Raw genomic sequence first — 13,592 nt, forward strand, 5'->3', positions numbered from 1 at the left:
GCTTTATATAATGCTTTGTAGACCATTGCCACAGAATAGCCATAACAATCATTAGAAGAACTTTCCTTCACCCTACAAAAAACAAAAACAAAAGCAAGACTCAATCTAATAATACAGTGGGTTCTTGGTATCTGCTAGGGTAGTAGTTCTCAACCTGTGGATCCCCAGGTGTTATGGCTTGCAACTCTCAGAAATCCCAGCCAGTTTACCAGTCCACCTGTGAATACCAAAATCTGTGGGTGTTCAGATCCATTTATATATAATGAGGTATTAAAATGGCACCCCTTATATAAAATGGCAAAATCAAAGTTAGCTTTTTGGAATTTTGGGAGGATTTTTTGTTCAAGCTGAGGACTGCAAAATTTATGCAGGCAGAATCCATGGATATGGAGAGCTAACTGTACATGAAAAAAAAACCCATAAATTGTAAAGTTGGTTAAAATAACTTCAAAAGCAATTGAATGTTGAAACATTTTCTCCTAAGGGCAACAACCACAGATTAAAAGCTCCACAGTGTAGATCAGGGGAGAGGAATTGTTTGCAATCAGAGTCACCTAAGAGTCCAATGGAAGCCCTGTTTCTCTTTACTGATCCAAATGCTGATCAGAGATAAGAGGAGGCATCTACCATTGCCCACTTATCTACTTAACTGATATGTGAATAGAAGGGAAGGTGGAATCTACCTATTATCTCCAATCACAGTGTGCCTCTCTCCATAGATAGAATTGTATTCTGAATGAGTGGGTCACTCCATATCAGGGAGTGACCTACTAACTTTCGCCTTTTAATTATACTGGCCTGTTAATATGAAAGTACACAAAGGGGTCATTTGATGCCCTTAAGGTTTAATCCAAGCATTGACTGGGTCTGTTTTGAACACTTCTGCTGTATGTAAAAAAATATACATGGCTGGTCTAGAAAGTGGGAGAAAGGACACTTTTTTCAATTTTGCTATTTTATGTCCTTTGTGGACTAAAAAGCGGGCATTCCAGGAAGACTGATGGCTCAGCTCCAATGTGCTGCCAAGCAGCTTCTTTGCCCTTCTTGGTTTGTAAAGGTATTTAAATTTTAAAATAATTATTTGAGATACTGGCATGCTACAAAGCAAAGTACAGTTTCACCCTCCAGCAATGGCTCCAGAGGCATTGTTAGAAAATAAGAGTGGCAGATAGTTGAAGCCTGGTGGTTTAATTTGAAGTGCCCCCAGAAGAAAGAAAGAAAAATACTGGGAGAGGAAAAAGGCAGCGAGATTTTGAGGATAATGATATCTTTGTATAAGGAAGATATATGTTTAGCAGGGGCATGAGGTCACTCTTTGCCAATCTCTTCTATATATTACTTGCCTCTGGGCTTTATCAGCTTGTCTTCTGTGAAATGGAAGATGAAATAGAAGACTATAGATTCAAATAAAATGGTTGCATATTTTGCAACTCAGACTCCACCTCTGCCTTGTTCCTATATTGTTTTGTTTTGGAAATTGTGAATCTCCATAATTTTTTGGAAAATAACTGGTCACAGGAAAGGCATGACCTTGTTAGAAGTCACAACCTTTTTGGAAATGATGCCATAACCTTTTTGGGAAAATGGCATTCACCATAATTATTCAAGGCAACCAGGTTTCTCAGCTGTTAAACTGATGTACCTAGGTATCTCCTTGAACTGTTAGGGACAAAGATATACCAATGCACAAAAAATATGTGTATTCAAGAGTTTCAGGAATGTTCCTTTTAGTTGCCCAAAAACATCTACTCTCCCTTAAAATACATTTGTGTTTAAATCATGCTTTCAAGAGACAAAATAAGCAAACTTTTAAAAAGTAACCTAATTGGTTTACTCACAAACTTCATCTATTCTGCATACAGGTACTTTGTTTATCAATCCAGTTACAAATAAGATTTGAAGTAGTTTTCTGTGAAGGTAACACAGGGCATTATTCTTAGAATCAATAGTCCAAATTCCAAAGCATCTCTCTGTTCTGAGAGTCTAGTAGAGTCTAGTCTGAAAGTCCAATGAAGTCTCTAAGCATACTGTTCCTACTGAAGTCCAAAAACAAAACACTGTTTGAAAATGGAGTCTGAGCTCCAATATGCTGATGACTACGTTGTCTGTGCGCATTTGGCACCAACCATACATACTCCCTAAGGCAGGAGTTCTCAAACCTTTTCAGCCACGGTGCCCTTTTTGAAGCCAAAGTTTATTGTGGAGTCCCAAAAATGTTATTATATCATATTATTATATATATAATGTATATATTTCAGGCATGGGCAAACTTTTTGACACGTTGTTGTTGTTGTTTTAATTTGACTGATGGGTCAGGCCAGTGGCAGATGGATGGAGAGTGTTTCTGTGAACTGATTGAGGAAATAAACCAAATTCCTATACACACTGCACATATCTTGTTTGTAGTGCAAAAAGAAAAGAAGAAGGAAGGAAAGAAGGAAAGAAAAAACAATACAATATTTAAAATGAAGATCACTTTTAACCAACATAAACATAAACTAGCTTACCTGGCCTAGCTTACCTGTCCAAACGTATCTCCCTTTATGAACCACCTCAGAGGTTAAGATCTTCTGGGGAGGTCCTGCTCTCAGTCCCACCTCTTTCACATGTGCGGCTGGTGGGGACAACTGGGCCTTCTCAGCGGTGGCCCCTCAGCTGTGGAACTCCCTCCTCAGTGAAATCAGATCAGACCCTTCCCTCCTGACCTTCAAAAAAGAAAGTTAAAAACATGGATGTGGGACCAAGCTTTTGGACAGTGATTTTTTCAGTGTAATAAGTGAATACAGAATTGTACAATGACTACTGGAACAGCTTTGAACTATGATTTTGGATTAAGTGGTGTTAATAATTAGTTTTAATATCGAGTTCAGATATTTTAACTTTTTGGTTTTAATATATATGTTTATTTCATTTGAATTTATGTTTGTGTGGCATTGGATATTGCATTTTATAAGTCGCACGCCGAAGGAGACTTCTCACCCTGAGAAGGTGAGAAGGTCGAGGTATAAATATGATAAATAAATAAAACAAACGACAGTATGTCAGTGGAAGGCTGTAGGTATCATCCTGTCCAGCCCCCTTCTGCCATGCAAGAAAAGCGCAATCAAAACACCCCCAGCAGATGCCCACCCAGCCTTTGTCGTAGTAGTAGTAGTAATAATAGTAATAGGAGCAACCCCAGGGACCATCCTGTCCAACCCCCTGCCATGCAGGAAAAGCACAATCAAAGCATCCTCTGAGCAGTGGGAGGAAAATAGAGTGTTGGAAGCAAGAAAGGAAAAGAGGAAAGGATTTGAGAGGCAAAGGGGGTGAGTAAAAACATATTGGAGAAAAGATATATGGATATCATGGACGCTAAAAGACAAATAAATGATCCCTAAAGCAAAGCAACAATGAAGTCTCCCTAGAAGCCATGGTGACTAAACTAACATTGCCATACTTTGGCCATATCATGAGGAGACATGACTCACTAGGAATGGCTGTATAATGTTTGGTAATGTAGAAGGCAGTGGAAAAGAGGAAGACCGCATTCCAGATGGATGGACTCAATGATGAAAGCCATGGCTCTGAGTCTACAGGGTCTGAGGAAAGCAATTGACGAGAGAAGGACTTGAAGGTTTCTCATTCATAGAGTTGCCATAAGTCAGAGTTGGCTTGAAGGCAGTTAACAACAGCAGCAGCCTGTGGCCATACCACCCTGAACAACTGCAAAAAAATTGGATGGTACTGTTCCATTATCTGGAGGAGGTCACTAGAGGGTGCTAGAGAGAGAGTGATAGTTCATTTTATGAGGGGTGAGGGAAAGAGGGCAATTGACGGAGATTAACCATTTCCCCTTTTTTTGTTAGTTATTTCCCCTCCCCACTTCCCATATCATAAACAAAGGAACAGGGACATGGCAGGGGAGAATAACACGACAACAAGGGGAAATTATTTTCCTCCTTCAGACCCTCCCCTACCAATTACATGGACCATCCTTCTCTCTCTAGTGCCCCCTAGTGGCCTCTGCCCAGATAATGGAACAGTATTTCCAGTATTGCCTTTTTACCCTGCTCAGGAGCCTCTAGTGTCGCAATGAGTTAAACCATTGCGTCGGCAGAACTGCTGACTAAAAGGTTGACAGTTTGAATCTGGGGAGCGGAGGCTTCTGTCAGCTCCAGCTTCTCATGTGTGGATATGAGAGAAGCCTCTCACAGGATGGTAAAACATCCAGGTGTCTACTGGGCAACATTCTTGCAGACAGCCAATTATCTCACAACAGTAGCTACTTGCAGTTTCTCTAGTTCCTTCTGACACATATATACACACACACAAAACTCAGCTCTATATCACTCTGGAAGGGACTCAGAGTGGCTTCCAGTTTGGCAAGAATTCAGTGCCACATTGAAACATTAAAGCATACAAATCCACAACATATTAAACATTAAAATCAGAGCGTAAAATATATAAATACAATTAAATAACTGTTAAAAACGTAGCACTAAATCCTGCAATCTTATAGTCTGATTTTATCGAGTGGATTAGTGCTTTTTAATATACCTTTGCAATGCACACACCTGACTTATTTGCAGGACTCCCATTTTAATTGCCTTTTTAATTGTCCTATATTGACACATGGCACTGGACGACTCTCTTTGGGAGTAAGGCCTCACTGAGGATGCATCTACACTGTAGATTTAATGCAATGTAGCACCACTTTGACTGCTAGAACTGTGGGATTTGTAGTTTGGTGAGGCACACTTGGACAGAGATGGCTAAAGACCACATACAGTAGCGTTTCTCGACCTGGGGGGTCAAGATCTCTGGGGGAGGGGTGTCACGACGGGATGTCAGGTGTTCACCAAAAACCATCAGAAAGCACAGTATTTTCTGTTGGTCATGGGGTTCTGTGTGGGAAGTTTGGTCCAATTCTATTGTTGGTGGGGTTCAGAATACTCTTTGATTGTAGGTGAACTATAAATCCCAGTAACTACAACTCCCAAATGACAAGGTCTATTTCCCTCAAACTTCACCTTTGTTCATATTTGGGCATATGGAATATTTGTGCCAAGTTTGGTCCAGATCCATCATTGTTTGAGTTCACGGTGCTCTCTGGATGCGGGTGAACTACAATTCCCAAACTCAAGGTCAATGCCCACCAAACCCTTCTAGTGTTTTCTGTTGGTCATGGGAGTCATGTGTGCCATGTTTGGTTCAATTCCATCATTGGTGGAGTTCAGAATGCTCTTTGATTGTAGGTGAACTATAAATCCCAGTAACTACAACTCCCAAATGTCAAGGTCTATTTCCCCCCAAACTCCATCTGTGTGCATACTTGAGCATATGGAATATTCATATGCTCAAGCATGCACACATACTTGTTTGAGTCCACAGTGCTCTCTGGATGTTGGCGAACTACAACTCCCAAACTCAAAATCAATGCCCATCAATGCCCATGTTGGTCATGGGAATCCTGTGTGCCACGTTTGGGTCAATTCCTTCATTGGTGGAGTTCAGAATGCTCTTTGATTGTAGGTGAACTATAAACCTCAGCAACTACAACTCCCAAATGACAAAATCCATTTTTTTTAGTGATGGTCACTCATTGGCCTGATAGGCATATTGTATCCAAATTTGGTGTCAATTCATCCAATGGTTTTTGAGTTCATGCGAATCCCACAAACGAACATTACATTTAGATATATATATATAGACTAACGGTCCCCTGCCATGTGTTGCTGTGGCCCAGTATGTGTTTATGTGTTTTCTGTGTATGTATATATATTATATATGTGTATATTTCTGTTTGCGTGTATGTGTGTGTGTATATATATATATATATATATATATATATGGCTTTGTGTCTGCATTGTAATGTTTTTTTTTTTTTTGGTTTTGGCTTTTTACATCTCTTCTGCTGTGTTTTTCAGTGTTTTTATGAGTGGTGGTCACTTATTGGCCTGACAAGTGTCTTGTGGCCAAATTTGGTGTCGATTCGTCCAGTGGATTTTGAGTTATTTTAATCTTACAAATGGACATTACATTTTTATTTATATAGATAGAAGATATATATTGTTATGGTTGTACAGGATTCTATAGCCTTGAGCCATGGTCCTTCAAGTGGTGTCAAACTGCATTGATTCTCCAGTGTAGTCCTAAGCTGTGCTTGCAAGGAGGCTGCCCAGCAGGTCCAAGCAGATGAGAGTGGAGCTGCATCTCTCCTGCAGAAGGACTGGGCAAGAGCAGCCACTGTGCGTCGGGCTCCTCTCAGGTGCTGGGAAGACGGGCTGAGTGGCTTTACCTGAAGCAGCCCTGCCTCGTTCTGCGCCTGCGCAGAGGGAGGGAGCGCCTGGGCTGCTCCTGCTTGGCTGCAGTGAGGCAGAGAGAGAGGGAGGAGGAGGAGGCAGCAGCAGCAGGCAAGGAGGGAGCTGGCGGTTCCCAGAGTTGAGCAGCCAGCAATTCAAGCCCAGCGGAGTCCCAGGCACCAGCCAGAGAGGTAAGTCCGTGGGGATGGGGAATCTCCTCCTTATCTTTGGGAGAGAGCTTGAGAAACAATGGCCCTCTTTTCTTCCTTTCCCCTCTGTGTCTGAGAAAGAAGGAAGGGGCATCCCTATCTCCCCCTTCCTCCTTCTGGAATGACCCACTCATTCAGAGTACAATGCTATCTATATGGAGATGCCTTTCAGCCCAACACCTTTTTTCTCTCAGCTGGCCTCAAAGGTTTTACTGGATCCCTTTGATACCCCGAAGCAGGGTATAGTAAACCTTGCCAGATCTTTGAGTACTATTATTGCAAAGATGGGTTTTCATGTCTTTTTCTTGTGTCTTGATGGTCCTTTTGTTTTAGGTGCATTTAGTTTAACTATGCATTGTTTCCCATTCCCAGCCGCAAGAAGAGGTGGGGAACAAGTAAAATGCATTATTCTTATTGCCATTATTATTGGTATGGGGAATATCTTTGCAGTCACATCTCTTAAGACCTGCCTTGGCTGAAAAAGTCCAGTTCAGTAGATTATGGTTTTTAGTGAAGGGGAAGTAGGGGAGGTTTGGGGAGGACAGTTTAGCCTTGGCGGTTAAAAAAGCAAATATATACAATATATATGTATATGTGTGTGTGTGTGTGTGTGTGTGTGTGTGTGTATATATATATATATCCCCATGAAATATACTGTATTTTTTGGTTTGCTAGACAGATTTATGTCTATATATGTATTTATGTGTGAGAGAGTGTTTATAAGTGTGTGTGTCTGTATATATATACGGTAGAGTCTTGCTTATCCAACCTTCGCTCATCCAACGTTCGGTAACCAATGCAGTCTGCCTCCCACCCAGATCCACAGCTGTTTCAATACATTGTGATGTTTTGGTGCTAAATTCGTAAATACAGCAATTACTACATAAAGTTACCGTGTATTAACCGCTTTTTCTGTCGATTTGTTGTAAAACACGATGTTTTGGTGCTTAAATTGTAAAATAACATAATTTGACATTTAATAGGCTTCTCCTTAATCCCTCCTTATTATCCAACATTTTTGCTTATCTAATGTTCTGCCGGCTGGTTTATGTTGGATAAGCGAGAGTCTACTGTATATGCAATATATTTATATAATATTTATATTCCATAAATATATTTATAATACAGTTCCTCTTGTTGCATGTGTGTGTGTGTGTCTATGTATGTGGTGTGTGTATCTCTCTCTCTCTCTCTCTTGAAATATACTGTATGTATTAGTTTACTAGACATATTTATTGATGTGTATACTATATATGTATGTGTGTGTGTATTTCTCCTTCCCCATTCAATGTGGCTTCTTTCTTCACACATTACAATGGATTGCCCCATAGCTCCTCAGCAGAACCTGCGGTGGCCCAATGGGTTAAACCCTTGTGCCGGCTGGACTGCTGACCCGAAGGTTGGGTCACTGACCTGAAGGTTATCGGTTCAAATCCCCAAGACTGGGTGCGATTCCATCCATCAGCTCTAGCTTGCGGGGTCATGGGAGAAGCTTCCCACCAAGATGGTCACACATCTGGGCATCCCCTGGGCAACGTCTCTGTAGACGGCCAATTCTCTCACACCAGAAGCGACTTGCAGTATGTTCTCAAGTCGCTTCTTTTTTTAGCTCTTCATCACAGTTGACTTTTAGTTCTTTCAGTCCCTTCCATAAGGATTTTTTCCCACACAGAAACCCTCATTGAAATGTATTCCCTTTTCTCCCCTGCTATGATTTCTCACCATTCATGTTTGTTTTTACCTCTCAAATTTTAAAGTTTTTTTTTATAATGGAAGGAGGCGGTTATGCTGGTTTAGGAAATGGGTAGCTCTTGTTGGCTCCAGAGATTCACCTTCACTCTTTCTCTCTCTCTGTATTGCTGAAGTCTGACTATGTGCTTTTCCCCCCTCTCCTTCCCTCAAATAAAATGACTTAGCAATGGGAGGGAGAAGGACGTTTTCTCCCCTCCCTTTCAGTTGTAATAAGGAGCTTGGTGGCTCCTTGGCTTCGACAGATTGAGCTTGCAAATAATCCCACGGGGTTCCTAGTTGCTGTCAGGGCTCTGGAGGACCATAAAGTTGAAGGAGAGGGACTTTTTGGAGAGAAGAGGGAGAGGAGAAAAGAGCGCTCCTGGCAGGAGGTGACTCCTCCGCTGAGGTGCATCGACATTCATGCAGTTTAACACCCCTCAAACCACCATGGCTCAATGCTGTGGAATCTTGTGATTGTAATTAGGTGAGACACCAGCATGCTTTGGCAAAGAAGGCGAAAGACCTTGGGAAATCACACCTCCTAGGATTCCATAGCATTGGGAACTGGCAGTTGACGTTAAACTGAATTCATGTTACAGTGTAGATCTTGCCATGGACTGCTATCCTCTGCTTTGTCTTTGTGGCTTGGTGGGAGAGCCCAAGTCACCTGAGACCCTCTTTTCTCTTCTGGAAAGCCTCAAAGGACCTCTGAAGAAGTCCTTTTTTCCATTCAGAGAGGGAGTCCCATTGGATGTGAACAGGTGGGGAGCCTCTGAGGAACACGAGCGAGCTTTCCGGCAAGTGGTTGAGGGACCTGGAAAGGGATGTCTGCATTTGTATGAAGGAATTTCTCTTTGAGTTCATCGACACTGTAGAATCATTGCAGTCTTACATACTTAGGCGAGCCCTTATTCTCTAAGTATGATGGCTTTCCAAGTGCAGTTTCTTGATGGTGGATCCGTAGGTGACCATGGAGCATGTTCTTCCACAGTGAGGGCATCAGTTTCCTGGTGGAAGGTGGTCTTGGCTTGATGCACCTTCCTCTTGGCATGTTTCTCCCTTTTCCCCTCCATTCATAGAATCATAGAATCACAGAATCATAGAGTTGGAAGAGACCTCATGGGCCATCCAGTCCAACCCCCTGCCAAGAAGCAGGAAAATAGCATTCAAAGCACCCCTGACAGATGGCCATCCAGCCTCTGTTTAAAAGCCTCCAAAGAAGGAGCCTCTGCCACTCCATTTGTGCCACTTCAAATTCCACAGCACTGCTGGTCACAGCTGACCTCCAGTTAGAGTGTTCAAGGGCCAGGGCTTCCCAGTTCTTGGTGTCTATGCCACAGTTTTTAAGGTTGACTTTAAGCCCCTCTTTAAATCTCTTTTCCTGTCCACCAATGTTACATTTCCCATTCTTGAGTTGGGAGCATAGTAACTGCTTTCAGAGATGGTGATTAGGCATTCAGACAAAGTGGCCAGTCCAGTGGAGTTGATGGTGTAGGAGCATCACTTCAATGCTGGTGGTCTGAGTTCATCTGCATTGTAGAATCATCGCATCCTAACATCATTTTAACTGCTGTGGCTCAATGTTGGGAAACCCTGACAGCTATGAAGTAACAAGACCTTGCCAAAGAAGAAGAAATGTCAAATTCCTGGATTCAGTAGCATTTAGCCGGGGCAGTTAAAGTGGAGTCAAACTGTATGGGAGTTGGCCTCTATCTGACAGTAGCCGGCCTCTATCTGACAGTAGCCGGGTTATGTTTAATTGGTCTTTTCTCTTCCCCTTCAGGATCCACCCAGAAATAAAACAGTCAATAAAAAAGAGAAAGGCCTGGGAGGGTGAGGATGAGGTAATGGGCCTTTAACCCTTTTTGTTGCTGTCCTCAAGTGAGATGTGTTTGGGGGTCTTTCCCAAAGGAATACTCCCCGCTGATGCTTATTATTTCCCTTGCATTTTAAACAACAAAACGCTGCAGTCAAAACACCGGCTAGTTGTAAGTACTGACATTTCTAATTCTCTCTCCTCTGCAGCTGTCCTGAATGAAATGGAGAAAGGGCAAATGCAGTTTAAGGCTTTTTAATGATCAACTTGTGGTAGCACTTTCCCACTTGCCAAACCCCTCCTGGGTGGTCCCTTAAAGACAAGACAACTCTATTCTTCTGTATTCACATATGCACCCCCACTTTTTTTTGTTTAGATCACGGGACAAACTTCTTGGTTAGGAAGTGTGGACTGGAAGCAAAGGAAATTTGAAATTCTCTTCTTTCTTAGATGTTTAAAGCTGGGAATTGTCTCTTTTCAGAACACCAGTAACTTTTAAAAGTGTATGTTAGTAGCAAGCAAGATGGGCAGTGTGGCTTTGTTGCTGGAGCAAAGATAAATGTGGTGGTGAATCTGGTTTAGAGAAGTATGAGAGCTCTTTGCAAGAGGTGTAGAAGGTAATGATTCTTTCTTGAGTGATTATGGAAATTCTCCCTTTTCAGCAGTGGATTTGTTGGGTTGTTGTAGGTTTTTCGGGCTATATGGCCATGTTCTAGAAGCATTCTCTCCTGACGTTTTGCCTGCATCTATGGCAAGCATCTTCAGAGGTTGTGGGGTCTGTTGGAAACTAGGAAAATTGTGGATTTGATTTGTTGTTGAAGTCAAGATATCATGTGGGTTTCAGGAGAGAAGCAGCATACCATCTTCTGCATTTAGTGTGGCAGAGCGGACTTGCAGCTTTTCTTTAATTTTGTTGTCAAAGGCTTTCATGGCTGGAATCAATGGGTTGCTGTGAGTTTTCCGGGCTGTTTGGCCATGTTCCAGAAACATTTTCTCCTGATGTTTTGCCCACATCTATGGCAGACATCCTCAGAGGTTCAGGGTTGCTAGTCCATGCCTGAACTAAGAGAAAAGGTTAAAGTTTATTCCTCTTTCAGGAGAAAGATTCACTTCTATATTAAGTTTGTTGTGCTTTCAATATACACATGTTACTCACTTTACCTTTTCAAGTGAATATGTATGACTTTCCACACTTGAGCACTATGATGAAACCTTGTGGTACACAAAGCTTCAAGTGTCATTGTACTTCTGATAGGAAAGCAGTTTGAACTCCAAATAGTTTGTGATGCTCAGCATTCATTGCCCACATTAAGATCTCTGTACGATTCACTTTTATTATCTTGGGCAAAACCATTTATTGCTATTCACAGAGACTGGGGCTGCATATTCTGATATTCTGTGAATCAGTCTGAGTATAATCTTCTAATCATTTTCAATATCAAGAGAAAGGCAAACTAAAATGTTTGTCTTGAGAAGTCTCAGTTTGTTATATTCAATACAAATTTTAAAAATTATTTGTATTATTAATTTCAATAATGTCTATACAAACACATGCACATACACGGTGCCCTATATGCTGGGATCTCTGAATGAGAGTCTATGCCAGGCGTGGGCAAACTTAGGCCCTCCCAGATGTTTTGAACCTCAACTCCCACATTTCCTAATAGTCTGCTGTTAGGCCCAGCCTACTTGAGAGACCGCATCTCCTTTTACCATCCCCCACACATCCTGAGATCATCAGGAGAGTCCCTTCTCTCAGTCCCACTGCCATCAAATGAGAGACAGGGCCTTCTTGGCGGTGGCCCCACAGCTCTGGACCTTTTTTCCCAAAGAGGTGCGATCAGCCCCCTCTCCACTGGCCTTTCGTGCACAGGTTAAAACCTTCCTATTGAAGCAGGTCTTTCCTGATAACCCATAATAGGCTGTGATGGGTAAGGCATATCAATGAAGGCTATCTTGGACTGGACAATGGACACATAGTCTAAATATACAGAGGATTTTTGATATATCTTTTTATGGATGACTTCAGTGACTTGAGGCCCAGGGAATTTTAGCGGAATATGTTGTATTTATTTTCGTTGTCTATGGCTTATGTAACTCTGTTTATCAGTTTATTTTGTGTCATACAGTTTCCATCGGTTTTAATTTGTTCACCACTTTGAGTCTCACCCATGGGAGAAAAGTGGAATACAAATAAATAAATAAATAAAGCCTAGTCTATACATATGTATCATTTGCAGTTCATCATTCACATGTGTGATGGCTTTTTGGATCTAAGTTTTTTAGGAGTTAAATTTTAAGATTGGCTATCCCAAATTTGCTGCCCTTTAGGTATTTTGGACCAAACTAACAAAATGCATAAATTGGTTTGTGAAGGAGCTTATTAGATTTGTAATACAAAGCATCTGGAAGGAAACAGACTGGAAACTATTTATTTAGTTTCAATGCTAAAGATATTGCTTGCATATGGGTCTTATTTCTTTACACTTTTTAGGTTACCGTTTTGAAATATAGTTTTGCATGGGTTGCTGTGAGTTTTCCAGGCTGTATGGCCATGTTCCAGAAGCATTGGCCACTAAATAAAGGTGGCTGATTGCAACATTCACACTTGTCTCAAACAGAAAAGAGTTCTTTTCCCCACCTTGGGCATTCCACAGATATATAAAGCGCACTTGCCTGGTTTCCAACAGACCTCACAACCTCTGAGGATGCCTGCCACAGATGTAGGCAAAATGTCAGAAGAGAATGCTTCTGGAACATGACCATACAGCCCACAAAACCCACTGCAGCCCAGTGATTCAGGCCATGAAAGCTTTTGACAACACATAGCTTTGCATGTTTTAAATTATTATAAGATTGCAGGGTGGTATAGCAGTTTGAGTGTCAATGTAGGACTCTGGGTCCAGGATTTGAATCCCAACTCAGCTATGGAGGCTTACTGGTTGATGTTGGGCAAGTTACATTCTTTCAGGCTCAAAGATAGGGAATGGGAAATCTCCTCTGAAGAAACCTTGCCAAGACAACGCCCTTAGGGGCACCATAAGTTTGAAACAATCAGAAGGCCAACAACAATGAGACAATGAGAAATGTCTTGTGTTTCTAATATAATGCTAAAGGGGTTCTTCTGCCCCTCCTTTGTAGTGATATGCTAAATTCTCACCTAAAGCTTTATGCTGGCATATAGGTTTCTCCATGCGAATCAGATTTAACTATCACTGTGTACACACCACTGTTGTGTAGATGATAGCACATGATGGGTCTGTGAGAGTATGCCTGAGGCATGCTCATCCCCCCCAGCAGTCACTCACACCTTGTAATATAAGCCAGGGCCTCTGTGAGGCTCGCTGCCGCACCCCACCTCGTGTGTAACCTGAACACCTGAGTTGTGTGGGAACTTTCCCTAAGACCTCTTAGAATTGGAAATCCAGTTTGCTTGAGACTGGTTGTTCAAGGTGTTATCCCACATCCAGCAAAGTGTGTGGCAATAGCCTCCAGTTTGATTCTTGCATGCAGATATAGGTAGGAGACATCTGCTGAAAAAAAATTGTGCAA

General features: G+C 41.8%; 1 protein-coding gene across 1 annotated transcript in view; it reads left to right on the forward strand.

The window, feature by feature from the left end:
* The first annotated feature begins 6,337 nt into the window (after positions 1–6,337).
* The window catches only part of FHDC1 (FH2 domain containing 1), a 66,162-nt gene continuing 58,907 nt past the window's right edge, over positions 6,338–13,592 (forward strand). Inside the window, exon 1 of the mRNA XM_060778832.2 lies at positions 6,338–6,475. The gene's annotated coding sequence lies outside the window, so the exon portion shown is untranslated. The remainder of the gene's footprint in view (positions 6,476–13,592) is intronic.

Source organism: Anolis sagrei, chromosome 5 (assembly GCF_037176765.1).
Source record: "Anolis sagrei isolate rAnoSag1 chromosome 5, rAnoSag1.mat, whole genome shotgun sequence".
Lineage (NCBI taxonomy): Eukaryota > Metazoa > Chordata > Lepidosauria > Squamata > Dactyloidae > Anolis > Anolis sagrei.